The 26,867-nt window shown below is 44.3% G+C and overlaps 28 non-coding genes across 28 annotated transcripts; all 28 read left to right on the top strand.

The window, feature by feature from the left end:
* Positions 1 to 726: 726 nt before the first annotated feature.
* On the top strand, positions 727 to 799 carry Trnar-ucu (transfer RNA arginine (anticodon UCU)). The gene has a single exon. It is a non-coding gene; the product is annotated as a tRNA-Arg (tRNA).
* Positions 800 to 1,627: 828 nt separating this feature from the next.
* On the top strand, positions 1,628 to 1,700 carry Trnar-ucu (transfer RNA arginine (anticodon UCU)). The gene has a single exon. It is a non-coding gene; the product is annotated as a tRNA-Arg (tRNA).
* Positions 1,701 to 2,528: 828 nt separating this feature from the next.
* Positions 2,529 to 2,601, top strand: Trnar-ucu (transfer RNA arginine (anticodon UCU)). Its single transcript has one exon. It is a non-coding gene; the product is annotated as a tRNA-Arg (tRNA).
* An 828-nt stretch (positions 2,602 to 3,429) lies between these two features.
* On the top strand, positions 3,430 to 3,502 carry Trnar-ucu (transfer RNA arginine (anticodon UCU)). The gene has a single exon. It is a non-coding gene; the product is annotated as a tRNA-Arg (tRNA).
* Positions 3,503 to 4,330: 828 nt separating this feature from the next.
* Trnar-ucu (transfer RNA arginine (anticodon UCU)) lies at positions 4,331 to 4,403 on the top strand. Its single transcript has one exon. It is a non-coding gene; the product is annotated as a tRNA-Arg (tRNA).
* Positions 4,404 to 5,231: 828 nt separating this feature from the next.
* On the top strand, positions 5,232 to 5,304 carry Trnar-ucu (transfer RNA arginine (anticodon UCU)). Its single transcript has one exon. It is a non-coding gene; the product is annotated as a tRNA-Arg (tRNA).
* Positions 5,305 to 6,132: 828 nt separating this feature from the next.
* On the top strand, positions 6,133 to 6,205 carry Trnar-ucu (transfer RNA arginine (anticodon UCU)). Its single transcript has one exon. It is a non-coding gene; the product is annotated as a tRNA-Arg (tRNA).
* Positions 6,206 to 7,033: 828 nt separating this feature from the next.
* Trnar-ucu (transfer RNA arginine (anticodon UCU)) lies at positions 7,034 to 7,106 on the top strand. The gene has a single exon. It is a non-coding gene; the product is annotated as a tRNA-Arg (tRNA).
* An 828-nt stretch (positions 7,107 to 7,934) lies between these two features.
* Trnar-ucu (transfer RNA arginine (anticodon UCU)) lies at positions 7,935 to 8,007 on the top strand. Its single transcript has one exon. It is a non-coding gene; the product is annotated as a tRNA-Arg (tRNA).
* Positions 8,008 to 9,737: 1,730 nt separating this feature from the next.
* Positions 9,738 to 9,811, top strand: Trnar-ucu (transfer RNA arginine (anticodon UCU)). Its single transcript has one exon. It is a non-coding gene; the product is annotated as a tRNA-Arg (tRNA).
* Positions 9,812 to 10,639: 828 nt separating this feature from the next.
* On the top strand, positions 10,640 to 10,712 carry Trnar-ucu (transfer RNA arginine (anticodon UCU)). Its single transcript has one exon. It is a non-coding gene; the product is annotated as a tRNA-Arg (tRNA).
* Positions 10,713 to 11,540: 828 nt separating this feature from the next.
* On the top strand, positions 11,541 to 11,613 carry Trnar-ucu (transfer RNA arginine (anticodon UCU)). Its single transcript has one exon. It is a non-coding gene; the product is annotated as a tRNA-Arg (tRNA).
* An 828-nt stretch (positions 11,614 to 12,441) lies between these two features.
* On the top strand, positions 12,442 to 12,514 carry Trnar-ucu (transfer RNA arginine (anticodon UCU)). Its single transcript has one exon. It is a non-coding gene; the product is annotated as a tRNA-Arg (tRNA).
* Positions 12,515 to 13,342: 828 nt separating this feature from the next.
* Trnar-ucu (transfer RNA arginine (anticodon UCU)) lies at positions 13,343 to 13,415 on the top strand. Its single transcript has one exon. It is a non-coding gene; the product is annotated as a tRNA-Arg (tRNA).
* Positions 13,416 to 14,243: 828 nt separating this feature from the next.
* On the top strand, positions 14,244 to 14,316 carry Trnar-ucu (transfer RNA arginine (anticodon UCU)). The gene has a single exon. It is a non-coding gene; the product is annotated as a tRNA-Arg (tRNA).
* Positions 14,317 to 15,144: 828 nt separating this feature from the next.
* On the top strand, positions 15,145 to 15,217 carry Trnar-ucu (transfer RNA arginine (anticodon UCU)). The gene has a single exon. It is a non-coding gene; the product is annotated as a tRNA-Arg (tRNA).
* Positions 15,218 to 16,045: 828 nt separating this feature from the next.
* Positions 16,046 to 16,118, top strand: Trnar-ucu (transfer RNA arginine (anticodon UCU)). The gene has a single exon. It is a non-coding gene; the product is annotated as a tRNA-Arg (tRNA).
* An 828-nt stretch (positions 16,119 to 16,946) lies between these two features.
* Positions 16,947 to 17,019, top strand: Trnar-ucu (transfer RNA arginine (anticodon UCU)). The gene has a single exon. It is a non-coding gene; the product is annotated as a tRNA-Arg (tRNA).
* Positions 17,020 to 17,847: 828 nt separating this feature from the next.
* On the top strand, positions 17,848 to 17,920 carry Trnar-ucu (transfer RNA arginine (anticodon UCU)). The gene has a single exon. It is a non-coding gene; the product is annotated as a tRNA-Arg (tRNA).
* An 828-nt stretch (positions 17,921 to 18,748) lies between these two features.
* Trnar-ucu (transfer RNA arginine (anticodon UCU)) lies at positions 18,749 to 18,821 on the top strand. The gene has a single exon. It is a non-coding gene; the product is annotated as a tRNA-Arg (tRNA).
* An 828-nt stretch (positions 18,822 to 19,649) lies between these two features.
* Positions 19,650 to 19,722, top strand: Trnar-ucu (transfer RNA arginine (anticodon UCU)). Its single transcript has one exon. It is a non-coding gene; the product is annotated as a tRNA-Arg (tRNA).
* Positions 19,723 to 20,550: 828 nt separating this feature from the next.
* On the top strand, positions 20,551 to 20,623 carry Trnar-ucu (transfer RNA arginine (anticodon UCU)). Its single transcript has one exon. It is a non-coding gene; the product is annotated as a tRNA-Arg (tRNA).
* Positions 20,624 to 21,451: 828 nt separating this feature from the next.
* Positions 21,452 to 21,524, top strand: Trnar-ucu (transfer RNA arginine (anticodon UCU)). Its single transcript has one exon. It is a non-coding gene; the product is annotated as a tRNA-Arg (tRNA).
* An 828-nt stretch (positions 21,525 to 22,352) lies between these two features.
* Positions 22,353 to 22,425, top strand: Trnar-ucu (transfer RNA arginine (anticodon UCU)). The gene has a single exon. It is a non-coding gene; the product is annotated as a tRNA-Arg (tRNA).
* An 828-nt stretch (positions 22,426 to 23,253) lies between these two features.
* On the top strand, positions 23,254 to 23,326 carry Trnar-ucu (transfer RNA arginine (anticodon UCU)). The gene has a single exon. It is a non-coding gene; the product is annotated as a tRNA-Arg (tRNA).
* Positions 23,327 to 24,154: 828 nt separating this feature from the next.
* Positions 24,155 to 24,227, top strand: Trnar-ucu (transfer RNA arginine (anticodon UCU)). Its single transcript has one exon. It is a non-coding gene; the product is annotated as a tRNA-Arg (tRNA).
* Positions 24,228 to 25,055: 828 nt separating this feature from the next.
* On the top strand, positions 25,056 to 25,128 carry Trnar-ucu (transfer RNA arginine (anticodon UCU)). The gene has a single exon. It is a non-coding gene; the product is annotated as a tRNA-Arg (tRNA).
* Positions 25,129 to 25,956: 828 nt separating this feature from the next.
* Trnar-ucu (transfer RNA arginine (anticodon UCU)) lies at positions 25,957 to 26,029 on the top strand. Its single transcript has one exon. It is a non-coding gene; the product is annotated as a tRNA-Arg (tRNA).
* The last annotated feature ends 838 nt before the right edge of the window (positions 26,030 to 26,867 follow it).

The following is a 26,867-nucleotide window of genomic DNA, read 5'->3' as shown; positions in this document are numbered from 1 at the left end:
ATACAGATTGTTTACGTTTCATACGCAAGTAAATTTCTCGAAATTCTGTTATCCTGCATGGTATATTATGTCAAAGGGCACATACCTTTTTCGAAACGTGCCTGTTAGCAGGTTTTTTTCTTGTGAGACCAGTTGTCTCACCTTCAAAGGCCTATGCATGACGATCAGAGAGTCTTCACTCGGTACTGCAATGGCGGTAAAAGCACGCTGCCCCGAATTCTCCGTACAGGTAACTGTACATCCGTGACACGACGCCACTGAGGGCGGTTCATGAGAGATTAACAAGTGCAGCTACTCTGAGAGCCAACGTGTGTGACTGATCGCACAGTATTTCCAGTGCAGCGTATTCCACTTCTTGGCTCGCTGCTGTTCTGAAGACTGCAATTCACTTTCATCTGAAAGCAACGCACGATAACGACCCCAGAGCACCGACGTGTTGCTATGATTGCGTCTAATATCTTTGTCGATACATGAAGTGTAAGAATAAGTATGTATACGACAAATAGAGCGATACAGCGCTGTTTCCCATCTGTTGCATGAATAGTGATTTTTTTCAGCCCAATTGCTTCAGAAAATAAGAATGTTGGCGTAACAAGTAGAATGCATATACAAGTGTTGTAAAAAAGTGCGAATGAGTGTGTGTGAACTGAACAGAGACTTGAAAGGCAGGTATCAATTGCCATTTCTTAGAGATTTATTTAGACTGCTAGAAAACACTAGGCCAGCGTCCCTTTGGCGCAGAGGATAGCGCGTTGGACTTCTAATCCAAAGGTCGTGGGTTCGATCCCCACAAGGGATGGGCAATTTTTAGAAACACGTGCTGAAGACGACATTGGTATTGAAACATGGGTGACCACTAGCGTGTTCGAGAGACAGCGATCGTTGTGTACTCAGCAGTATGATACAGATTGTTTACGTTTCATACGCAAGTAAATTTCTCGAAATTCTGTTATCCTGCATGGTATATTATGTCAAAGGGCACATACCTTTTTCGAAACGTGCCTGTTAGCAGGTTTTTTTCTTGTGAGACCAGTTGTCTCACCTTCAAAGGCCTATGCATGACGATCAGAGAGTCTTCACTCGGTACTGCAATGGCGGTAAAAGCACGCTGCCCCGAATTCTCCGTACAGGTAACTGTACATCCGTGACACGACGCCACTGAGGGCGGTTCATGAGAGATTAACAAGTGCAGCTACTCTGAGAGCCAACGTGTGTGACTGATCGCACAGTATTTCCAGTGCAGCGTATTCCACTTCTTGGCTCGCTGCTGTTCTGAAGACTGCAATTCACTTTCATCTGAAAGCAACGCACGATAACGACCCCAGAGCACCGACGTGTTGCTATGATTGCGTCTAATATCTTTGTCGATACATGAAGTGTAAGAATAAGTATGTATACGACAAATAGAGCGATACAGCGCTGTTTCCCATCTGTTGCACGAATAGTGATTTTTTTCAGCCCAATTGCTTCAGAAAATAAGAATGTTGGCGTAACAAGTAGAATGCATATACAAGTGTTGTAAAAAAGTGCGAATGAGTGTGTGTGAACTGAACAGAGACTTGAAAGGCAGGTATCAATTGCCATTTCTTAGAGATTTATTTAGACTGCTAGAAAACACTAGCCCAGCGTCCCTTTGGCGCAGAGGATAGCGCGTTGGACTTCTAATCCAAAGGTCGTGGGTTCGATCCCCACAAGGGATGGGCGATTTTTAGAAACACGTGCTGAAGACGACATTGGTATTGGAACATGGGTGACCACTAGCGTGTTCGAGAGACAGCGATCGTTGTGTACTCAGCAGTATGATACAGATTGTTTACGTTTCATACGCAAGTAAATTTCTCGAAATTCTGTTATCCTGCATGGTATATTATGTCAAAGGGCACATACCTTTTTCGAAACGTGCCTGTTAGCAGGTTTTTTTCTTGTGAGACCAGTTGTCCCACCTTCAAAGGCCTATGCATGACGATCAGAGAGTCTTCACTCGGTACTGCAATGGCGGTAAAAGCACACTGCCCCGAATTCTCCGTACAGGTAACTGTACATCCGTGACACGACGCCACTGAGGGCGGTTCATGAGAGATTAACAAGTGCAGCTACTCTGAGAGCCAACGTGTGTGACTGATCACACAGTATTTCCAGTGCAGCGTATTCCACTTCTTGGCTCGCTGCTGTTCTGAAGACTGCAATTCACTTTCATCTGAAAGCAACGCACGATAACGACCCCAGAGCACCGACGTGTTGCTATGATTGCGTCTAATATCTTTGTCGATACATGAAGTGTAAGAATAAGTATGTATACGACAAATAGAGCGATACAGCGCTGTTTCCCATCTGTTGCATGAATAGTGATTTTTTTCAGCCCAATTGCTTCAGAAAATAAGAATGTTGGCGTAACAAGTAGAATGCATATACAAGTGTTGTAAAAAAGTGCGAATGAGTGTGTGTGAACTGAACAGAGACTTGAAAGGCAGGTATCAATTGCCATTTCTTAGAGATTTATTTAGACTGCTAGAAAACACTAGCCCAGCGTCCCTTTGGCGCAGAGGATAGCGCGTTGGACTTCTAATCCAAAGGTCGTGGGTTCGATCCCCACAAGGGATGGGCAGTTTTTAGAAACACGTGCTGAAGACGACATTGGTATTGAAACATGGGTGACCACTAGCGTGTTCGAGAGACAGCGATCGTTGTGTACTCAGCAGTATGATACAGATTGTTTACGTTTCATACGCAAGTAAATTTCTCGAAATTCTGTTATCCTGCATGGTATATTATGTCAAAGGGCACATACCTTTTTCGAAACGTGCCTGTTAGCAGGTTTTTTTCTTGTGAGACCAGTTGTCTCACCTTCAAAGGCCTATGCATGACGATCAGAGAGTCTTCACTCGGTACTGCAATGGCGGTAAAAGCACGCTGCCCCGAATTCTCCGTACAGGTAACTGTACATCCGTGACACGACGCCACTGAGGGCGGTTCATGAGAGATTAACAAGTGCAGCTACTCTGAGAGCCAACGTGTGTGACTGATCGCACAGTATTTCCAGTGCAGCGTATTCCACTTCTTGGCTCGCTGCTGTTCTGAAGACTGCAATTCACTTTCATCTGAAAGCAACGCACGATAACGACCCCAGAGCACCGACGTGTTGCTATGATTGCGTCTAATATCTTTGTCGATACATGAAGTGTAAGAATAAGTATGTATACGACAAATAGAGCGATACAGCGCTGTTTCCCATCTGTTGCACGAATAGTGATTTTTTTCAGCCCAATTGCTTCAGAAAATAAGAATGTTGGCGTAACAAGTAGAATGCATATACAAGTGTTGTAAAAAAGTGCGAATGAGTGTGTGTGAACTGAACAGAGACTTGAAAGGCAGGTATCAATTGCCATTTCTTAGAGATTTATTTAGACTGCTAGAAAACACTACCCCAGCGTCCCTTTGGCGCAGAGGATAGCGCGTTGGACTTCTAATCCAAAGGTCGTTGGTTCGATCCCCACAAGGGATGGGCAATTTTTAGAAACACGTGCTGAAGACGACATTGGTATTGGAACATGGGTGACCACTAGCGTGTTCGAGAGACAGCAATCGTTGTGTACTCAGCAGTATGATACAGATTGCTTACGTTTCATACGCAAGTAAATTTCTCGAAATTCTGTTATCCTGCATGGTATATTATGTCAAAGGGCACATACCTTTTTCGAAACGTGCCTGTTAGCAGGTTTTTTTCTTGTGAGACCAGTTGTCTCACCTTCAAAGGCCTATGCATGACGATCAGAGAGTCTTCACTCGGTACTGCAATGGCGGTAAAAGCACGCTGCCCCGAATTCTCCGTACAGGTAACTGTACATCCGTGACACGACGCCACTGAGGGCGGTTCATGAGAGATTAACAAGTGCAGCTACTCTGACAGCCAACGTGTGTGGCTGATCGCACAGTATTTCCAGTGCAGCGTATTCCACTTCTTGGCTCGCTGCTGTTCTGAAGACTGCAATTCACTTTCATCTGAAAGCAACGCACGATAACGACCCCAGAGCACCGACGTGTTGCTATGATTGCGTCTAATATCTTTGTCGATACATGAAGTGTATGAATAAGTATGTATACGACAAATAGAGCGATACAGCGCTGTTTCCCATCTGTTGCATGAATAGTGATTTTTTTCAGCCCAATTGCTTCAGAAAATAAGAATGTTGGCGTAACAAGTAGAATGCATATACAAGTGTTGTAAAAAAGTGCGAATGAGTGTGTGTGAACTGAACAGAGACTTGAAAGGCAGGTATCAATTGCCATTTCTTAGAGATTTATTTAGACTGCTAGAAGACACTAGCCCAGCGTCCCTTTGGCGCAGAGGATAGCGCGTTGGACTTCTAATCCAAAGGTCGTGGGTTCGATCCCCACAAGGGATGGGCAATTTTTAGAAACACGTGCTGAAGACGACATTGGTATTGGAACATGGGTGACCACTAGCGTGTTCGAGAGACAGCGATCGTTGTGTACTCAGCAGTATGATACAGATTGTTTACGTTTCATACGCAAGTAAATTTCTCGAAATTCTGTTATCCTGCATGGTATATTATGTCAAAGGGCACATACCTTTTTCGAAACGTGCCTGTTAGCAGGTTTTTTTCTTGTGAGACCAGTTGTCCCACCTTCAAAGGCCTATGCATGACGATCAGAGAGTCTTCACTCGGTACTGCAATGGCGGTAAAAGCACGCTGCCCCGAATTCTCCGTACAGGTAACTGTACATCCGTGACACGACGCCACTGAGGGCGGTTCATGAGAGATTAACAAGTGCAGCTACTCTGAGAGCCAACGTGTGTGACTGATCACACAGTATTTCCAGTGCAGCGTATTCCACTTCTTGGCTCGCTGCTGTTCTGAAGACTGCAATTCACTTTCATCTGAAAGCAACGCACGATAACGACCCCAGAGCACCGACGTGTTGCTATGATTGCGTCTAATATCTTTGTCGATACATGAAGTGTAAGAATAAGTATGTATACGACAAATAGAGCGATACAGCGCTGTTTCCCATCTGTTGCATGAATAGTGATTTTTTTCAGCCCAATTGCTTCAGAAAATAAGAATGTTGGCGTAACAAGTAGAATGCATATACAAGTGTTGTAAAAAAGTGCGAATGAGTGTGTGTGAACTGAACAGAGACTTGAAAGGCAGGTATCAATTGCCATTTCTTAGAGATTTATTTAGACTGCTAGAAAACACTAGCCCAGCGTCCCTTTGGCGCAGAGGATAGCGCGTTGGACTTCTAATCCAAAGGTCGTGGGTTCGATCCCCACAAGGGATGGGCAATTTTTAGAAACACGTGCTGAAGACGACATTGGTATTGGAACATGGGTGACCACTAGCGTGTTCGAGAGACAGCAATCGTTGTGTACTCAGCAGTATGATACAGATTGTTTACGTTTCATACGCAAGTAAATTTCTCGAAATTCTGTTATCCTGCATGGTATATTATGTCAAAGGGCACATACCTTTTTCGAAACGTGCCTGTTAGCAGGTTTTTTTCTTGTGAGACCAGTTGTCTCACCTTCAAAGGCCTATGCATGACGATCAGAGAGTCTTCACTCGGTACTGCAATGGCGGTAAAAGCTCGCTGCCCCGAATTCTCCGTACAGGTAACTGTACATCCGTGACACGACGCCACTGAGGGCGGTTCATGAGAGATTAACAAGTGCAGCTACTCTGACAGCCAACGTGTGTGACTGATCGCACAGTATTTCCAGTGCAGCGTATTCCACTTCTTGGCTCGCTGCTGTTCTGAAGACTGCAATTCACTTTCATCTGAAAGCAACGCACGATAACGACCCCAGAGCACCGACGTGTTGCTATGATTGCGTCTAATATCTTTGTCGATACATGAAGTGTAAGAATAAGTATGTATACGACAAATAGAGCGATACAGCGCTGTTTCCCATCTGTTGCATGAATAGTGATTTTTTTCAGCCCAATTGCTTCAGAAAATAAGAATGTTGGCGTAACAAGTAGAATGCATATACAAGTGTTGTAAAAAAGTGCGAATGAGTGTGTGTGAACTGAACAGAGACTTGAAAGGCAGGTATCAATTGCCATTTCTTAGAGATTTATTTAGACTGCTAGAAAACACTAGCCCAGCGTCCCTTTGGCGCAGAGGATAGCGCGTTGGACTTCTAATCCAAAGGTCGTGGGTTCGATCCCCACAAGGGATGGGCAGTTTTTAGAAACACGTGCTGAAGACGACATTGGTATTGAAACATGGGCGACCACTAGCGTGTTCGAGAGACAGCGATCGTTGTGTACTCAGCAGTATGATACAGATTGTTTACGTTTCATACGCAAGTAAATTTCTCGAAATTCTGTTATCCTGCATGGTATATTATGTCAAAGGGCACATACCTTTTTCGAAACGTGCCTGTTAGCAGGTTTTTTTCTTGTGAGACCAGTTGTCTCACCTTCAAAGGCCTATGCATGACGATCAGAGAGTCTTCACTCGGTACTGCAATGGCGGTAAAAGCACGCTGCCCCGAATTCTCCGTACAGGTAACTGTACATCCGTGACACGACGCCACTGAGGGCGGTTCATGACAGATTAACAAGTGCAGCTACTCTGAGAGCCAACGTGTGTGACTGATCGCACAGTATTTCCAGTGCAGCGTATTCCACTTCTTGGCTCGCTGCTGTTCTGAAGACTGCAATTCACTTTCATCTGAAAGCAACGCACGATAACGACCCCAGAGCACCGACGTGTTGCTATGATTGCGTCTAATATCTTTGTCGATACATGAAGTGTAAGAATAAGTATGTATACGACAAATAGAGCGATACAGCGCTGTTTCCCATCTGTTGCACGAATAGTGATTTTTTTCAGCCCAATTGCTTCAGAAAATAAGAATGTTGGCGTAACAAGTAGAATGCATATACAAGTGTTGTAAAAAAGTGCGAATGAGTGTGTGTGAACTGAACAGAGACTTGAAAGGCAGGTATCAATTGCCATTTCTTAGAGATTTATTTAGACTGCTAGAAAACACTACCCCAGCGTCCCTTTGGCGCAGAGGATAGCGCGTTGGACTTCTAATCCAAAGGTCGTTGGTTCGATCCCCACAAGGGATGGGCAATTTTTAGAAACACGTGCTGAAGACGACATTGGTATTGGAACATGGGTGACCACTAGCGTGTTCGAGAGACAGCAATCGTTGTGTACTCAGCAGTATGATACAGATTGCTTACGTTTCATACGCAAGTAAATTTCTCGAAATTCTGTTATCCTGCATGGTATATTATGTCAAAGGGCACATACCTTTTTCGAAACGTGCCTGTTAGCAGGTTTTTTTCTTGTGAGACCAGTTGTCTCACCTTCAAAGGCCTATGCATGACGATCAGAGAGTCTTCACTCGGTACTGCAATGGCGGTAAAAGCACGCTGCCCCGAATTCTCCGTACAGGTAACTGTACATCCGTGACACGACGCCACTGAGGGCGGTTCATGAGAGATTAACAAGTGCAGCTACTCTGACAGCCAACGTGTGTGGCTGATCGCACAGTATTTCCAGTGCAGCGTATTCCACTTCTTGGCTCGCTGCTGTTCTGAAGACTGCAATTCACTTTCATCTGAAAGCAACGCACGATAACGACCCCAGAGCACCGACGTGTTGCTATGATTGCGTCTAATATCTTTGTCGATACATGAAGTGTAAGAATAAGTATGTATACGACAAATAGAGCGATACAGCGCTGTTTCCCATCTGTTGCATGAGTAGTGATTTTTTTCAGCCCAATTGCTTCAGAAAATAAGAATGTTGGCGTAACAAGTAGAATGCATATACAAGTGTTGTAAAAAAGTGCGAATGAGTGTGTGTGAACTGAACAGAGACTTGAAAGGCAGGTATCAATTGCCATTTCTTAGAGATTTACTTAGACTGCTAGAAAACACTAGCCCAGCGTCCGTTTGGCGCAGAGGATAGCGCGTTGGACATCTAATCTAAAGGTCGTGGGTTCGATCCCCACAAGGGATGGGCAATTTTTAGAAACACGTGCTGAAGACGACATTGGTATTGGAACATGGGTGACCACTAGCGTGTTCGAGAGACAGCAATCGTTGTGTACTCAGCAGTATGATACAGATTGTTTACGTTTCATGCGCTAGTAAATTTCTCGAAATTCTGTTATCCTGCGTGGTATATTATGTCAAAGGGCACATACCTTTTTCGAAACGTGCCTGTTAGCAGGTTTTTTTCTTGTGAGACCAGTTGTCTCACCTTCAAAGGCCTATGCATGACGATCAGAGAGTCTTCACTCGGTACTGCAATGGCGGTAAAAGCACGCTGCCCCGAATTCTCCGTACAGGTAACTGTACATCCGTGACACGACGCCACTGAGGGCGGTTCATGAGAGATTAACAAGTGCAGCTACTCTGAGAGCCAACGTGTGTGGCTGATCGCACAGTATTTCCAGTGCAGCGTATTCCACTTCTTGGCTCGCTGCTGTTCTGAAGACTGCAATTCACTTTCATCTGAAAGCAACGCACGATAACGACCCCAGAGCACCGACGTGTTGCTATGATTGCGTCTAATATCTTTGTCGATACATGAAGTGTAAGAATAAGTATGTATACGACAAATAGAGCGATACAGCGCTGTTTCCCATCTGTTGCATGAATAGTGATTTTTTTCAGCCCAATTGCTTCAGAAAATAAGAATGTTGGCGTAACAAGTAGAATGCATATACAAGTGTTGTAAAAAAGTGCGAATGAATGTGTGTGAACTGAACAGAGTCTTGAAAGGCAGGTATCAATTGCCATTTCTTAGAGATTTATTTAGACTGCTAGAAAACACAAGCCCAGCGTCCCTTTTTGCGCAGAGGATAGCGCGTTGGACTTCTAATCCAAAGGTCGTTTGTTCGATCCCCACAAGGGATGGGCAATTTTCAGAAACACGTGCTGAAGACGACATTGGTATTGGAACATGGGTGACCACTAGCGTGTTCGAGTGACAGCAATCGTTGTGTACTCAGCAGTATGACACAGATTGTTTACGTTTCATACGCAAGTAAATTTCTCGAAATTCTGTTATCCTGCATCGTATATTATGTCAAAGGGCACATACCTTTTTCGAAACGTGCCTGTTAGCAGGTTTTTTTCTTGTGAGACCAGTTGTCTCACCTTCAAAGGCCTATGCATGACGATCAGAGAGTCTTCACTCGGTACTGCAATGGCGGTAAAAGCACGCTGCCCCGAATTCTCCGTACAGGTAACTGTACATCCGTGACACGACGCCACTGAGGGCGGTTCATGACAAATTAACAAGTGCAGGTAGTCTGACAGCCAACGTGTGTGACTGATCGCACAGTATTTCCAGTGCAGCGTATTCCACTTCTTGGCTCGCTGCTGTTCTGAAGACTGCAATTCACTTTCATCTGAAAGCAACGCACGATAACGACCCCAGAGCACCGACGTGTTGCTATGATTGCGTCTAATATCTTTGTCGATACATGAAGTGTAAGAATAAGTATGTATACGATAAATAGAGCGATACAGCGCTGTTTCCCATCTGTTGCATGAATAGTGATTTTTTTCAGCCCAATTGCTTCAGAAAATAAGAATGTTGGCGTAACAAGTAGAATGCATATACAAGTGTTGTAAAAAAGTGCGAATGAGTGTGTGTGAACTGAACAGAGACTTGAAAGGCAGGTATCAATTGCCATTTCTTAGAGATTTATTTAGACTGCTAGAAAACACAAGCCCAGCGTCCCTTTTTGCGCAGAGGATAGCGCGTTGGACTTCTAATCCAAAGGTCGTTGGTTCGATCCCCACAAGGGATGGGCAATTTTTAGAAACACGTGCTGAAGACGACATTGGTATTGGAACATGGGTGACCACTAGCGTGTTCGAGAGACAGCAATCGTTGTGTACTCAGCAGTATGATACAGATTGTTTACGTTTCATACGCAAGTAAATTTCTCGAAATTCTGTTATCCTGCATGGTATATTATGTCAAAGGGCACATACCTTTTTCGAAACGTGCCTGTTAGCAGGTTTTTTTCTTGTGAGACCAGTTGTCTCACCTTCAAAGGCCTATGCATGACGATCAGAGAGTCTTCACTCGGTACTGCAATGGCGGTAAAAGCACGCTGCCCCGAATTCTCCGTACAGGTAACTGTACATCCGTGACACGACGCCACTGAGGGCGGTTCATGAGAGATTAACAAGTGCAGCTACTCTGACAGCCAACGTGTGTGACTGATCGCACAGTATTTCCAGTGCAGCGTATTCCACTTCTTGGCTCGCTGCTGTTCTGAAGACTGCAATTCACTTTCATCTGAAAGCAACGCACGATAACGACCCCAGAGCACCGACGTGTTGCTATGATTGCGTCTAATATCTTTGTCGATACATGAAGTGTAAGAATAAGTATGTATACGACAAATAGAGCGATACAGCGCTGTTTCCCATCTGTTGCATGAATAGTGATTTTTTTCAGCCCAATTGCTTCAGAAAATAAGAATGTTGGCGTAACAAGTAGAATGCATATACAAGTGTTGTAAAAAAGTGCGAATGAGTGTGTGTGAACTGAACAGAGACTTGAAAGGCAGGTATCAATTGCCATTTCTTACAGATTTATTTAGACTGCTAGAAAACACTAGCGCAACGTCCCTTTGGCGCAGAGAATAGCGCGTTGGACTTCTAATCCAAAGGTCGTTGGTTCGATCCCCACAAGGGATGGGCAATTTTTAGAAACACGTGCTGAAGACGACATTGGTATTGGAACATAGGTGACCACTAGCGTGTTCGAGAGACAGCAATCGTTGTGTACTCAGCAGTATGATACAGATTGTTTACGCTTCCTACGCAAGTAAATTACTCGAAATTCTGTTATCCTGCATGGTATATTATGTCAAAGGGCACATTCCTTTTTCGAAACGTGCCTGTTAGCACGATTTTTTCTTGTGAGACCAGTTGTCTCACCTTCAAAGGCCTATGCATGACGATCAGAGAGTCTTCACTCGGTACTGCAATGGCGGTAAAAGCACGCTGCCCCGAATTCTCCGTACAGGTAACTGTACATCCAAGACACGACGCCACTGAGGGCGGTTCATGAGAGATTAACAAGTGCAGCTACTCTGAGAGCCAACGTGTGTGGCTGATCGCACAGTATTTCCAGTGCAGCGTATTCCACTTCTTGGCTCGCTGCTGTTCTGAAGACTGCAATTCACTTTCATCTGAAAGCAACGCACGATAACGACCCCAGAGCACCGACGTGTTGCTATGATTGCGTCTAATATCTTTGTCGATACATAGAGTGTAAGAATAAGTATGTATACGACAAATAGAGCGATACAGCGCTGTTTCCCATCTGTTGCATGAATAGTGATTTTTTTCAGCCCAATTGCTTCAGAAAATAAGAATGTTGGCGTAACAAGTAGAATGCATATACAAGTGTTGTAAAAAAGTGCGAATGAGTGTGTGTGAACTGAACAGAGACTTGAAAGGCAGGTATCAATTGCCATTTCTTAGAGATTTATTTAGACTGCTAGAAAACACTAGTCCAGCGTCCCTTTGGCGCAGAGGATAGCGCGTTGGACTTCTAATCCAAAGGTCGTTGGTTCGATCCCCACAAGGGATGGGCAATTTTTAGAAACACGTGCTGAAGGCGACATTGGTATTGGAACATGGGTGACCACTAGCGTGTTCGAGAGACAGCAATCGTTGTGTACTCAGCAGTATGATACAGATTGTTTACGTTTCATACGCAAGTAAATTTCTCGAAATTCTGTTATCCTGCATGGTATATTATGTCAAAGGGCACATACCTTTTTCGAAACGTGCCTGTTAGCAGGTTTTTTTCTTGTGAGACCAGTTGTCTCACCTTCAAAGGCCTATGCATGACGATCAGAGAGTCTTCACTCGGTACTGCAATGGCGGTAAAAGCACGCTGCCCCGAATTCTCCGTACAGGTAACTGTACATCCGTGACACGACGCCACTGAGGGCGGTTCATGAGAGATTAACAAGTGCAGCTACTCTGAGAGCCAACGTGTGTGACTGATCGCACAGTATTTCCAGTGCAGCGTATTCCACTTCTTGGCTCGCTGCTGTTCTGAAGACTGCAATTCACTTTCATCTGAAAGCAACGCACGATAACGACCCCAGAGCACCGACGTGTTGCTATGATTGCGTCTAATATCTTTGTCGATACATGAAGTGTAAGAATAAGTATGTATACGACAAATAGAGCGATACAGCGCTGTTTCCTATCTGTTGCATGAATAGTGATTTTTTTCAGCCCAATTGCTTCAGAAAATAAGAATGTTGGCGTAACAAGTAGAATGCATATACAAGTGTTGTAAAAAAGTGCGAATGAGTGTGTGTGAACTGAACAGAGACTTGAAAGGCAGGTATCAATTGCCATTTCTTAGAGATTTATTTAGACTGCTAGATAACTCTAGCCCAGCGTCCCTTTGGCGCAGAGGATAGCGCGTTGGACTTCTAATCCAAAGGTCGTGGGTTCGATCCCCACAAGGGATGGGCAATTTTTAGAAACACGTGCTGAAGACGACATTGGTATTGGAACATAGGTGACCACTAGCGTGTTCGAGAGACAGCAATCGTTGTGTACTCAGCAGTATGATACAGATTGTTTACGCTTCCTACGCAAGTAAATTACTCGAAATTCTGTTATCCTGCATGGTATATTATGTCAAAGGGCACATTCCTTTTTCGAAACGTGCCTGTTAGCACGATTTTTTCTTGTGAGACCAGTTGTCTCACCTTCAAAGGCCTATGCATGACGATCAGAGAGTCTTCACTCGGTACTGCAATGGCGGTAAAAGCACGCTGCCCCGAATTCTCCGTACAGGTAACTGTACATCCAAGACACGACGCCACTGAGGGCGGTTCATGAGAGATTAACAAGTGCAGCTACTCTGAGAGCCAACGTGTGTGGCTGATCGCACAGTATTTCCAGTGCAGCGTATTCCACTTCTTGGCTCGCTGCTGTTCTGAAGACTGCAATTCACTTTCATCTGAAAGCAACGCACGATAACGACCCCAGAGCACCGACGTGTTGCTATGATTGCGTCTAATATCTTTGTCGATACATAGAGTGTAAGAATAAGTATGTATACGACAAATAGAGCGATACAGCGCTGTTTCCCATCTGTTGCATGAATAGTGATTTTTTTCAGCCCAATTGCTTCAGAAAATAAGAATGTTGGCGTAACAAGTAGAATGCATATACAAGTGTTGTAAAAAAGTGCGAATGAGTGTGTGTGAACTGAACAGAGACTTGAAAGGCAGGTATCAATTGCCATTTCTTAGAGATTTATTTAGACTGCTAGAAAACACTAGTCCAGCGTCCCTTTGGCGCAGAGGATAGCGCGTTGGACTTCTAATCCAAAGGTCGTTGGTTCGATCCCCACAAGGGATGGGCAATTTTTAGAAACACGTGCTGAAGGCGACATTGGTATTGGAACATGGGTGACCACTAGCGTGTTCGAGAGACAGCAATCGTTGTGTACTCAGCAGTATGATACAGATTGTTTACGTTTCATACGCAAGTAAATTTCTCGAAATTCTGTTATCCTGCATGGTATATTATGTCAAAGGGCACATACCTTTTTCGAAACGTGCCTGTTAGCAGGTTTTTTTCTTGTGAGACCAGTTGTCTCACCTTCAAAGGCCTATGCATGACGATCAGAGAGTCTTCACTCGGTACTGCAATGGCGGTAAAAGCACGCTGCCCCGAATTCTCCGTACAGGTAACTGTACATCCGTGACACGACGCCACTGAGGGCGGTTCATGAGAGATTAACAAGTGCAGCTACTCTGAGAGCCAACGTGTGTGACTGATCGCACAGTATTTCCAGTGCAGCGTATTCCACTTCTTGGCTCGCTGCTGTTCTGAAGACTGCAATTCACTTTCATCTGAAAGCAACGCACGATAACGACCCCAGAGCACCGACGTGTTGCTATGATTGCGTCTAATATCTTTGTCGATACATGAAGTGTAAGAATAAGTATGTATACGACAAATAGAGCGATACAGCGCTGTTTCCCATCTGTTGCATGAATAGTGATTTTTTTCAGCCCAATTGCTTCAGAAAATAAGAATGTTGGCGTAACAAGTAGAATGCATATACAAGTGTTGTAAAAAAGTGCGAATGAGTGTGTGTGAACTGAACAGAGACTTGAAAGGCAGGTATCAATTGCCATTTCTTAGAGATTTATTTAGACTGCTAGAAAACTCTAGCCCAGCGTCCCTTTGGCGCAGAGGATAGCGCGTTGGACTTCTAATCCAAAGGTCGTGGGTTCGATCCCCACAAGGGATGGGCAATTTTTAGAAACACGTGCTGAAGACGACATTGGTATTGGAACATGGGTGACCACTAGCGTGTTCGAGAGACAGCAATCGTTGTGTACTCAGCAGTATGATACAGATCGTTTACGTTTCATACGCATGTAAATTTCTCGAAATTCTGTTATCCTGCATCGTATATTATGTCAAAGGGCACATACATTTTTCGAAACGTGCCTGTTAGCAGGTTTTTTTCTTGTGAGACCAGTTGTCTCACCTTCAAAGGCCTATGCATGACGATCAGAGAGTCTTCACTCGGTACTGCAATGGCGGTAAAAGCACGCTGCCCCGAATTCTCCGTACAGGTAACTGTACATCCGTGACACGACGCCACTGAGGGCGGTTCATGAGAGATTAACAAGTGCAGCTACTCTGAGAGCCAACGTGTGTGACTGATCGCACAGTATTTCCAGTGCAGCGTATTCCACTTCTTGGCTCGCTGCTGTTCTGAAGACTGCAATTCACTTTCATCTGAAAGCAACGCACGATAACGACCCCAGAGCACCGACGTGTTGCTATGATTGCGTCTAATATCTTTGTCGATACATGAAGTGTAAGAATAATTATGTATACGACAAATAGAGCGATACAGCGCTGTTTCCCATCTGTTGCATGAATAGTGATTTTTTTCAGCCCAATTGCTTCAGAAAATAAGAATGTTGGCGTAACAAGTAGAATGCATATACAAGTGTTGTAAAAAAGTGCGAATGAGTGTGTGTGAACTGAACAGAGACTTGAAAGGCAGGTATCAATTGCCATTTCTTACAGATTTATTTAGACTGCTAGAAAACACTAGCGCAACGTCCCTTTGGCGCAGAGAATAGCGCGTTGGACTTCTAATCCAAAGGTCGTTGGTTCGATCCCCACAAGGGATGGGCAATTTTTAGAAACACGTGCTGAAGACGACATTGGTATTGGAACATAGGTGACCACTAGCGTGTTCGAGAGACAGCAATCGTTGTGTACTCAGCAGTATGATACAGATTGTTTACGCTTCCTACGCAAGTAAATTACTCGAAATTCTGTTATCCTGCATGGTATATTATGTCAAAGGGCACATACCTTTTTCGAAACGTGCCTGTTAGCACGATTTTTTCTTGTGAGACCAGTTGTCTCACCTTCAAAGGCCTATGCATGACGATCAGAGAGTCTTCACTCGGTATTGCAATGGCGGTAAAAGCACGCTGCCCCGAATTCTCCGTACAGGTAACTGTACATCCAAGACACGACGCCACTGAGGGCGGTTCATGAGAGATTAACAAGTGCAGCTACTCTGAGAGCCAACGTGTGTGGCTGATCGCACAGTATTTCCAGTGCAGCGTATTCCACTTCTTGGCTCGCTGCTGTTCTGAAGACTGCAATTCACTTTCATCTGAAAGCAACGCACGATAACGACCCCAGAGCACCGACGTGTTGCTATGATTGCGTCTAATATCTTTGTCGATACATAGAGTGTAAGAATAAGTATGTATACGACAAATGGAGCGATACAGCGCTGTTTCCCATCTGTTGCATGAATAGTGATTTTTTTCAGCCCAATTGCTTCAGAAAATAAGAATGTTGGCGTAACAAGTAGAATGCATATACAAGTGTTGTAAAAAAGTGCGAATGAGTGTGTGTGAACTGAACAGAGACTTGAAAGGCAGGTATCAATTGCCATTTCTTAGAGATTTATTTAGACTGCTAGAAAACACTAGCCCAGCGTCCCTTTGGCGCAGAGGATAGCGCGTTGGACTTCTAATCCAAAGGTCGTTGGTTCGATCCCCACAAGGGATGGGCAATTTTTAGAAACACGTGCTGAAGGCGACATTGGTATTGGAACATGGGTGACCACTAGCGTGTTCGAGAGACAGCAATCGTTGTGTACTCAGCAGTATGATACAGATTGTTTACGTTTCATACGCAAGTAAATTTCTCGAAATTCTGTTATCCTGCATGGTATATTATGTCAAAGGGCACATACCTTTTTCGAAACGTGCCTGTTAACAGGTTTTTTTCTTGTGAGACCAGTTGTCTCACCTTCAAAGGCCTATGCATGACGATCAGAGAGTCTTCACTCGGTACTGCAATGGCGGTAAAAGCACGCTGCCCCGAATTCTCCGTACAGGTAACTGTACATCCGTGACACGACGCCACTGAGGGCGGTTCATGAGAGATTAACAAGTGCAGCTACTCTGAGAGCCAACGTGTGTGACTGATCGCACAGTATTTCCAGTGCAGCGTATTCCACTTCTTGGCTCGCTGCTGTTCTAAAGACTGCAATTCACTTTCATCTGAAAGCAACGCACGATAACGACCCCAGAGCACCGACGTGTTGCTATGATTGCGTCTAATATCTTTGTCGATACATGAAGTGTAAGAATAAGTATGTATACGACAAATAGAGCGATACAGCGCTGTTTCCTATCTGTTGCATGAATAGTGATTTTTTTCAGCCCAATTGCTTCAGAAAATAAGAATGTTGGCGTAACAAGTAGAATGCATATACAAGTGTTGTAAAAAAGTGCGAATGAGTGTGTGTGAACTGAACAGAGACTTGAAAGGCAGGTATCAATTGCCATTTCTTAGAGATTTATTTAGACTGCTAGAAAACTCTAGCCCAGCGTCCCTTTGGCGCAGAGGATAGCGCGTTGGACTTCTAATCCAAAGGTCGTGGGTTCGATCCCCACAAGGGGTGGGCAATTTTTAGAAACACGTGCTGAAGACGACATTGGTATTGGAACATGGGTGACCACTAGCGTGTTCGAGAGACAGCAATCGTTGTGTACTCAGCAGTATGATACAGATTGTTTACGTTTCATACGCATGTAAATTTCTCGAAATTCTGTTATCCTGCATCGTATATTATGTCAAAGGGCACATACCTTTTTCGAAACGTGCCTGTTAGCAGGTTTTTTTCTTGTGAGACCAGTTGTCTCACCTTCAAAGGCCTATGCATGACGATCAGAGAGTCTTCATTCGGTCCTGCAATGGCGGTAAAATCACGCTGCCCCGAATTCTCCGTACAGGTAACTGTACATCCGTGACACGACGCCACTGAGGGCGGTTCATGAGAGATTAACAAGTGCAGCTACTCTGAGAGCCAACGTGTGTGACTGATCGCACAGTATTTCCAGTGCAGCGTATTCCACTTCTTGGCTCGCTGCTGTTCTGAAGACTGCAATTCACTTTCATCTGAAAGCAACGCACGATAACGACCCCAGAGCACCGACGTGTTGCTATGATTGCGTCTAATATCTTTGTCGATACATAGAGTGTAAGAATAAGTATGTATACGACAAATAGAGCGATACAGCGCTGTTTCCCATCTGTTGCATGAATAGTGATTTTTTTCAGCCCAATTGCTTCAGAAAATAAGAATGTTGGCGTAACAAGTAGAATGCATATACAAGTGTTGTAAAAAAGTGCGAATGAGTGTGTGTGAACTGAACAGAGACTTGAAAGGCAGGTATCAATTGCCATTTCTTAGAGATTTATTTAGACTGCTAGAAAACACTAGCCCAGCGTCCCTTTGGCGCAGAGGATAGCGCGTTGGACTTCTAATCCAAAGGTCGTTGGTTCGATCCCCACAAGGGATGGGCAATTTTTAGAAACACGTGCTGAAGGCGACATTGGTATTGGAACATGGGTGACCACTAGCGTGTTCGAGAGACAGCAATCGTTGTGTACTCAGCAGTATGATACAGATTGTTTACGTTTCATACGCAAGTAAATTTCTCGAAATTCTGTTATCCTGCATGGTATATTATGTCAAAGGGCACATACCTTTTTCGAAACGTGCCTGTTAACAGGTTTTTTTCTTGTGAGACCAGTTGTCTCACCTTCAAAGGCCTATGCATGACGATCAGAGAGTCTTCACTCGGTACTGCAATGGCGGTAAAAGCACGCTGCCCCGAATTCTCCGTACAGGTAACTGTACATCCGTGACACGACGCCACTGAGGGCGGTTCATGAGAGATTAACAAGTGCAGCTACTCTGAGAGCCAACGTGTGTGACTGATCGCACAGTATTTCCAGTGCAGCGTATTCCACTTCTTGGCTCGCTGCTGTTCTGAAGACTGCAATTCACTTTCATCTGAAAGCAACGCACGATAACGACCCCAGAGCACCGACGTGTTGCTATGATTGCGTCTAATATCTTTGTCGATACATAGAGTGTAAGAATAAGTATGTATACGACAAATAGAGCGATACAGCGCTGTTTCCCATCTGTTGCATGAATAGTGATTTTTTTCAGCCCAATTGCTTCAGAAAATAAGAATGTTGGCGTAACAAGTAGAATGCATATACAAGTGTTGTAAAAAAGTGCGAATGAGTGTGTGTGAACTGAACAGAGACTTGAAAGGCAGGTATCAATTGCCATTTCTTAGAGATTTATTTAGACTGCTAGGAAACGCTAGCCCAGCGTCCCTTTAGCGCAGAGGATAGCGCGTTGGACTTCTAATCCAAAGGTCGTGGGTTCGATCCCCACAAGGGATGGGCAATGTTTAGAAACACGTGCTGAAGACGACATTGGTATTGGAACATGGGTGACCACTAGCGTGTTCGAGAGACAGCAATCGTTGTGTATTCAGCAGTATGATAAAGATTGTTTACGTTTCATACGCAAGTAAATTTCTCGAAATTCTGTTATCCTGCATGGTATATTATGTCAAAGGGCACATACCTTTTTCGAAACGTGCCTGTTAACAGGTTTTTTTCTTGTGAGACCAGTTGTCTCACCTTCAAAGGCCTATGCATGACGCTCAGGGAGTCTTCACTCGGTACTGCAATGGCGGTAAAAGCACGCTGCCCCGAATTCTCCGTACAGGTAACTGTACATCCGTGACACGACGCCACTGAGGGCGGTTCATGAGAGATTAACAAGTGCAGCTACTCTGACAGCCAACGTGTGTGACTGATCGCACAGTATTTCCAGTGCAGCGTATTCCACTTCTTGGCTCGCTGCTGTTCTGAAGACTGCAATTCACTTTCATCTGAAAGCAACGCACGATAACGACCCCAGAACACCGACGTGTTGCTATGATTGCGTCTAATATCTTTGTCGATACATGAAGTGTAAGAATAAGTATGTATACGACAAATAGAGCGATACAGCGCTGTTTCCCATCTGTTGCATGAATAGTGATTTTTTTCAGCCCAATTGCTTCAGAAAATAAGAATGTTGGCGTAACAAGTAGAATGCATATACAAGTGTTGTAAAAAAGTGCGAATGAGTGTGTGTGAACTGAACAGAGACTTGAAAGGCAGGTATCAATTGCCATTTCTTAGAGATTTATTTAGACTGCTAGAAAACACTAGCCCAGCGTCCCTTTGGCGCAGAGGATAGCGCGTTGGACTTCTAATCCAAAGGTCGTGGGTTCGATCCCCACAAGGGATGGGCAATTTTTAGAAACACGTGCTGAAGACGACATTGGTATTGGAACATGGGTGACCACTAGCGTGTTCGAGAGACAGCAATCGTTGTGTACTCAGCAGTATGATACAGATTGTTTACGTTTCATACGCAAGTAAATTTCTCGAAATTCTGTTATCCTGCATGGTATATTATGTCAAAGGGCACATACCTTTTTCGAAACGTGCCTGTTAGCAGGTTTTTTTCTTGTGAGACCAGTTGTCTCACCTTCAAAGGCCTATGCATGACGATCAGAGAGTCTTCACTCGGTACTGCAATGGCGGTAAAAGCACGCTGCCCCGAATTCTCCGTACAGGTAACTGTACATCCGTGACACGACGCCACTGAGGGCGGTTCATGAGAGATTAACAAGTGCAGCTACTCTGAGAGCCAACGTGTGTGACTGATCGCACAGTATTTCCAGTGCAGCGTATTCCACTTCTTGGCTCGCTGCTGTTCTGAAGACTGCAATTCACTTTCATCTGAAAGCAACGCACGATAACGACCCCAGAGCACCGACGTGTTGCTATGATTGCGTCTAATATCTTTGTCGATACATAGAGTGTAAGAATAAGTATGTATACGACAAATAGAGCGATACAGCGCTGTTTCCCATCTGTTGCATGAATAGTGATTTTTTTCAGCCCAATTGCTTCAGAAAATAAGAATGTTGGCGTAACAAGTAGAATGCATATACAAGTGTTGTAAAAAAGTGCGAATGAGTGTGTGTGAACTGAACAGAGACTTGAAAGGCAGGTATCAATTGCCATTTCTTAGAGATTTATTTAGACTGCTAGAAAACACTAGCCCAGCGTCCCTTTGGCGCAGAGGATAGCGCGTTGGACTTCTAATCCAAAGGTCGTGGGTTCGATCCCCACAAGGGATGGGCAATTTTTAGAAACACGTGCTGAAGACGACATTGGTATTGGAACATGGGTGACCACTAGCGTGTTCGAGAGACAGCAATCGTTGTGTACTCAGCAGTATGATACAGATTGTTTACGTTTCATACGCAAGTAAATTTCTCGAAATTCTGTTATCCTGCATGGTATATTATGTCAAAGGGCACATACCTTTTTCGAAACGTGCCTGTTAGCAGGTTTTTTTCTTGTGAGACCAGTTGTCTCACCTTCAAAGGCCTATGCATGACGATCAGAGAGTCTTCACTCGGTACTGCAATGGCGGTAAAAGCACGCTGCCCCGAATTCTCCGTACAGGTAACTGTACATCCGTGACACGACGCCACTGAGGGCGGTTCATGAGAGATTAACAAGTGCAGCTACTCTGAGAGCCAACGTGTGTGACTGATCGCACAGTATTTCCAGTGCAGCGTATTCCACTTCTTGGCTCGCTGCTGTTCTGAAGACTGCAATTCACTTTCATCTGAAAGCAACGCACGATAACGACCCCAGAGCACCGACGTGTTGCTATGATTGCGTCTAATATCTTTGTCGATACATAGAGTGTAAGAATAAGTATGTATACGACAAATAGAGCGATACAGCGCTGTTTCCCATCTGTTGCATGAATAGTGATTTTTTTCAGCCCAATTGCTTCAGAAAATAAGAATGTTGGCGTAACAAGTAGAATGCATATACAAGTGTTGTAAAAAAGTGCGAATGAGTGTGTGTGAACTGAACAGAGACTTGAAAGGCAGGTATCAATTGCCATTTCTTAGAGATTTATTTAGACTGCTAGAAAACACTAGCCCAGCGTCCCTTTGGCGCAGAGGATAGCGCGTTGGACTTCTAATCCAAAGGTCGTTGGTTCGATCCCCACAAGGGATGGGCAATTTTTAGAAACACGTGCTGAAGGCGACATTGGTATTGGAACATGGGTGACCACTAGCGTGTTCGAGAGACAGCAATCGTTGTGTACTCAGCAGTATGATACAGATTGTTTACGTTTCATACGCAAGTAAATTTCTCGAAATTCTGTTATCCTGCATGGTATATTATGTCAAAGGGCACATACCTTTTTCGAAACGTGCCTGTTAACAGGTTTTTTTCTTGTGAGACCAGTTGTCTCACCTTCAAAGGCCTATGCATGACGATCAGAGAGTCTTCACTCGGTACTGCAATGGCGGTAAAAGCACGCTGCCCCGAATTCTCCGTACAGGTAACTGTACATCCGTGACACGACGCCACTGAGGGCGGTTCATGAGAGATTAACAAGTGCAGCTACTCTGAGAGCCAACGTGTGTGACTGATCGCACAGTATTTCCAGTGCAGCGTATTCCACTTCTTGGCTCGCTGCTGTTCTGAAGACTGCAATTCACTTTCATCTGAAAGCAACGCACGATAACGACCCCAGAGCACCGACGTGTTGCTATGATTGCGTCTAATATCTTTGTCGATACATAGAGTGTAAGAATAAGTATGTATACGACAAATAGAGCGATACAGCGCTGTTTCCCATCTGTTGCATGAATAGTGATTTTTTTCAGCCCAATTGCTTCAGAAAATAAGAATGTTGGCGTAACAAGTAGAATGCATATACAAGTGTTGTAAAAAAGTGCGAATGAGTGTGTGTGAACTGAACAGAGACTTGAAAGGCAGGTATCAATTGCCATTTCTTAGAGATTTATTTAGACTGCTAGGAAACGCTAGCCCAGCGTCCCTTTAGCGCAGAGGATAGCGCGTTGGACTTCTAATCCAAAGGTCGTGGGTTCGATCCCCACAAGGGATGGGCAATGTTTAGAAACACGTGCTGAAGACGACATTGGTATTGGAACATGGGTGACCACTAGCGTGTTCGAGAGACAGCAATCGTTGTGTACTCAGCAGTATGATAAAGATTGTTTACGTTTCATACGCAAGTAAATTTCTCGAAATTCTGTTATCCTGCATGGTATATTATGTCAAAGGGCACATACCTTTTTCGAAACGTGCCTGTTAACAGGTTTTTTTCTTGTGAGACCAGTTGTCTCACCTTCAAAGGCCTATGCATGACGCTCAGGGAGTCTTCACTCGGTACTGCAATGGCGGTAAAAGCACGCTGCCCCGAATTCTCCGTACAGGTAACTGTACATCCGTGACACGACGCCACTGAGGGCGGTTCATGAGAGATTAACAAGTGCAGCTACTCTGACAGCCAACGTGTGTGACTGATCGCACAGTATTTCCAGTGCAGCGTATTCCACTTCTTGGCTCGCTGCTGTTCTGAAGACTGCAATTCACTTTCATCTGAAAGCAACGCACGATAACGACCCCAGAACACCGACGTGTTGCTATGATTGCGTCTAATATCTTTGTCGATACATGAAGTGTAAGAATAAGTATGTATACGACAAATAGAGCGATACAGCGCTGTTTCCCATCTGTTGCATGAATAGTGATTTTTTTCAGCCCAATTGCTTCAGAAAATAAGAATGTTGGCGTAACAAGTAGAATGCATATACAAGTGTTGTAAAAAAGTGCGAATGAGTGTGTGTGAACTGAACAGAGACTTGAAAGGCAGGTATCAATTGCCATTTCTTAGAGATTTATTTAGACTGCTAGAAAACACTAGCCCAGCGTCCCTTTGGCGCAGAGGATAGCGCGTTGGACTTCTAATCCAAAGGTCGTGGGTTCGATCCCCACAAGGGATGGGCAATTTTTAGAAACACGTGCTGAAGACGACATTGGTATTGGAACATGGGTGACCACTAGCGTGTTCGAGAGACAGCAATCGTTGTGTACTCAGCAGTATGATACAGATTGTTTACGTTTCATACGCAAGTAAATTTCTCGAAATTCTGTTATCCTGCATGGTATATTATGTCAAAGGGCACATACCTTTTTCGAAACGTGCCTGTTAGCAGGTTTTTTTCTTGTGAGACCAGTTGTCTCACCTTCAAAGGCCTATGCATGACGATCAGAGAGTCTTCACTCGGTACTGCAATGGCGGTAAAAGCACGCTGCCCCGAATTCTCCGTACAGGTAACTGTACATCCGTGACACGACGCCACTGAGGGCGGTTCATGAGAGATTAACAAGTGCAGCTACTCTGAGAGCCAACGTGTGTGACTGATCGCACAGTATTTCCAGTGCAGCGTATTCCACTTCTTGGCTCGCTGCTGTTCTGAAGACTGCAATTCACTTTCATCTGAAAGCAACGCACGATAACGACCCCAGAGCACCGACGTGTTGCTATGATTGCGTCTAATATCTTTGTCGATACATAGAGTGTAAGAATAAGTATGTATACGACAAATAGAGCGATACAGCGCTGTTTCCCATCTGTTGCATGAATAGTGATTTTTTTCAGCCCAATTGCTTCAGAAAATAAGAATGTTGGCGTAACAAGTAGAATGCATATACAAGTGTTGTAAAAAAGTGCGAATGAGTGTGTGTGAACTGAACAGAGACTTGAAAGGCAGGTATCAATTGCCATTTCTTAGAGATTTATTTAGACTGCTAGGAAACGCTAGCCCAGCGTCCCTTTGGCGCAGAGGATAGCGCGTTGGACTTCTAATCCAAAGGTCGTGGGTTCGATCCCCACAAGGGATGGGCAATGTTTAGAAACACGTGCTGAAGACGACATTGGTATTGGAACATGGGTGACCACTAGCGTGTTCGAGAGACAGCAATCGTTGTGTACTCAGCAGTATGATAAAGATTGTTTACGTTTCATACGCAAGTAAATTTCTCGAAATTCTGTTATCCTGCATGGTATATTATGTCAAAGGGCACATACCTTTTTCGAAACGTGCCTGTTAACAGGTTTTTTTCTTGTGAGACCAGTTGTCTCACCTTCAAAGGCCTATGCATGACGCTCAGGGAGTCTTCACTCGGTACTGCAATGGCGGTAAAAGCACGCTGCCCCGAATTCTCCGTACAGGTAACTGTACATCCGTGACACGACGCCACTGAGGGCGGTTCATGAGAGATTAACAAGTGCAGCTACTCTGACAGCCAACGTGTGTGACTGATCGCACAGTATTTCCAGTGCAGCGTATTCCACTTCTTGGCTCGCTGCTGTTCTGAAGACTGCAATTCACTTTCATCTGAAAGCAACGCACGATAACGACCCCAGAACACCGACGTGTTGCTATGATTGCGTCTAATATCTTTGTCGATACATGAAGTGTAAGAATAAGTATGTATACGACAAATAGAGCGATACAGCGCTGTTTCCCATCTGTTGCATGAATAGTGATTTTTTTCAGCCCAATTGCTTCAGAAAATAAGAATGTTGGCGTAACAAGTAGAATGCATATACAAGTGTTGTAAAAAAGTGCGAATGAGTGTGTGTGAACTGAACAGAGACTTGAAAGGCAGGTATCAATTGCCATTTCTTAGAGATTTATTTAGACTGCTAGAAAACACTAGCCCAGCGTCCCTTTGGCGCAGAGGATAGCGCGTTGGACTTCTAATCCAAAGGTCGTGGGTTCGATCCCCACAAGGGATGGGCAATTTTTAGAAACACGTGCTGAAGACGACATTGGTATTGGAACATGGGTGACCACTAGCGTGTTCGAGAGACAGCAATCGTTGTGTACTCAGCAGTATGATACAGATTGTTTACGTTTCATACGCAAGTAAATTTCTCGAAATTCTGTTATCCTGCATGGTATATTATGTCCAAGGGCACATACCTTTTTCGAAACGTGCCTGTTAGCAGGTTTTTTTCTTGTGAGACCAGTTGTCTCACCTTCAAAGGCCTATGCATGACGATCAGAGAGTCTTCACTCGGTACTGCAATGGCGGTAAAAGCACGCTGCCCCGAATTCTCCGTACAGGTAACTGTACATCCGTGACACGACGCCACTGAGGGCGGTTCATGAGAGATTAACAAGTGCAGCTACTCTGACAACCAACGTGTGTGACTGATCACACAGTATTTCCAGTGCAGCGTATTCCACTTCTTGGCTCGCTGCTGTTCTGAAGACTGCAATTCACTTTCATCTGAAAGCAACGCACGATAACGACCCCAGAGCACCGACGTGTTGCTATGATTGCGTCTAATATCTTTGTCGATACATGAAGTGTAAGAATAAGTATGTATACGACAAATAGAGCGATACAGCGCTGTTTCCCATCTGTTGCATGAATAGTGATTTTTCTCAGCCCAATTGCTTCAGAAAATAAGAATGTTGGCGTAACAAGTAGAATGCATATACAAGTGTTGTAAAAAAGTGCGAATGAGTGTGTGTGAACTGAACAGAGACTTGAAAGGCAGGTATCAATTGCCATTTCTTAGAGATTTATTTAGACTGCTAGAAAACACTAGCCCAGCGTCCCTTTGGCGCAGAGGATAGCGCGTTGGACTTCTAATCCAAAGGTCGTGGGTTCGATCCCCACAAGGGTCGGGTAATTTTTAGAAACACGTGCTGAAGACGACATTGGTATTGGAACATGGGTGACTACTAGCGTGTTCGAGAGACAGCAATCGTTGTGTACTCAGCAGTATGATACAGATTGTTTACGTTTCATACGCAAGTAAATTTCTCGAAATTCTGTTATCCTGCATCGTATATTATGTCAAAGGGCACATACCTTTTTCGAAACGTGCCTGTTAACAGGTTTTTTTCTTGTGAGACCAGTTGTCTCACCTTCAAAGGCCTATGCATGACGCTCAGGGAGTCTTCAGTCGGTACTGCAATGGCGGTAAAAGCACGCTGCCCCGAATTCTCCGTACAGGTAACTGTACATCCGTGACACGACGCCACTGAGGGCGGTTCATGAGAGATTAACAAGTGCAGCTACTCTGAGAGCCAACGTGTGTGACTGATCGCACAGTATTTCCAGTGCAGCGTATTCCACTTGGTGGCTCGCTGCTTTTCTGAAGACTGCAATTCACTTTCATCTGAAAGCAACGCACGATAACGATCCCAGAGCACCGACGTGTTGCTATGATTGCGTCTAATATCTTTGTCGATACATAGAGTGTAAGAATAAGTATGTATACGACAAATAGAGCGATACAGCGCTGTTTCCCATCTGTTGCATGAATAGTGATTTTTTTCAGCCCAATTGCTTCAGAAAATAAGAATGTTGGCGTAACAAGTAGAATGCATATACAAGAGTTGTATAAAAGTGCGAATGAGTGTGTGTGAACTGAACAGAGACTTGAAAGGCAGGTATCAATTGCCATTTCTTAGAGATTTATTTAGACTGCTAGAAAACACTAGCCCAGCGTCCCTTTTT

The sequence above is a fragment of the Schistocerca gregaria genome, chromosome 1, assembly GCF_023897955.1.
Source record: "Schistocerca gregaria isolate iqSchGreg1 chromosome 1, iqSchGreg1.2, whole genome shotgun sequence".
Taxonomy (NCBI): Eukaryota; Metazoa; Arthropoda; class Insecta; order Orthoptera; family Acrididae; genus Schistocerca; species Schistocerca gregaria.
The sequence above is the reverse complement of the archived record's forward strand: the minus strand, read 5'-3'. Positions and strand labels throughout refer to the sequence as shown.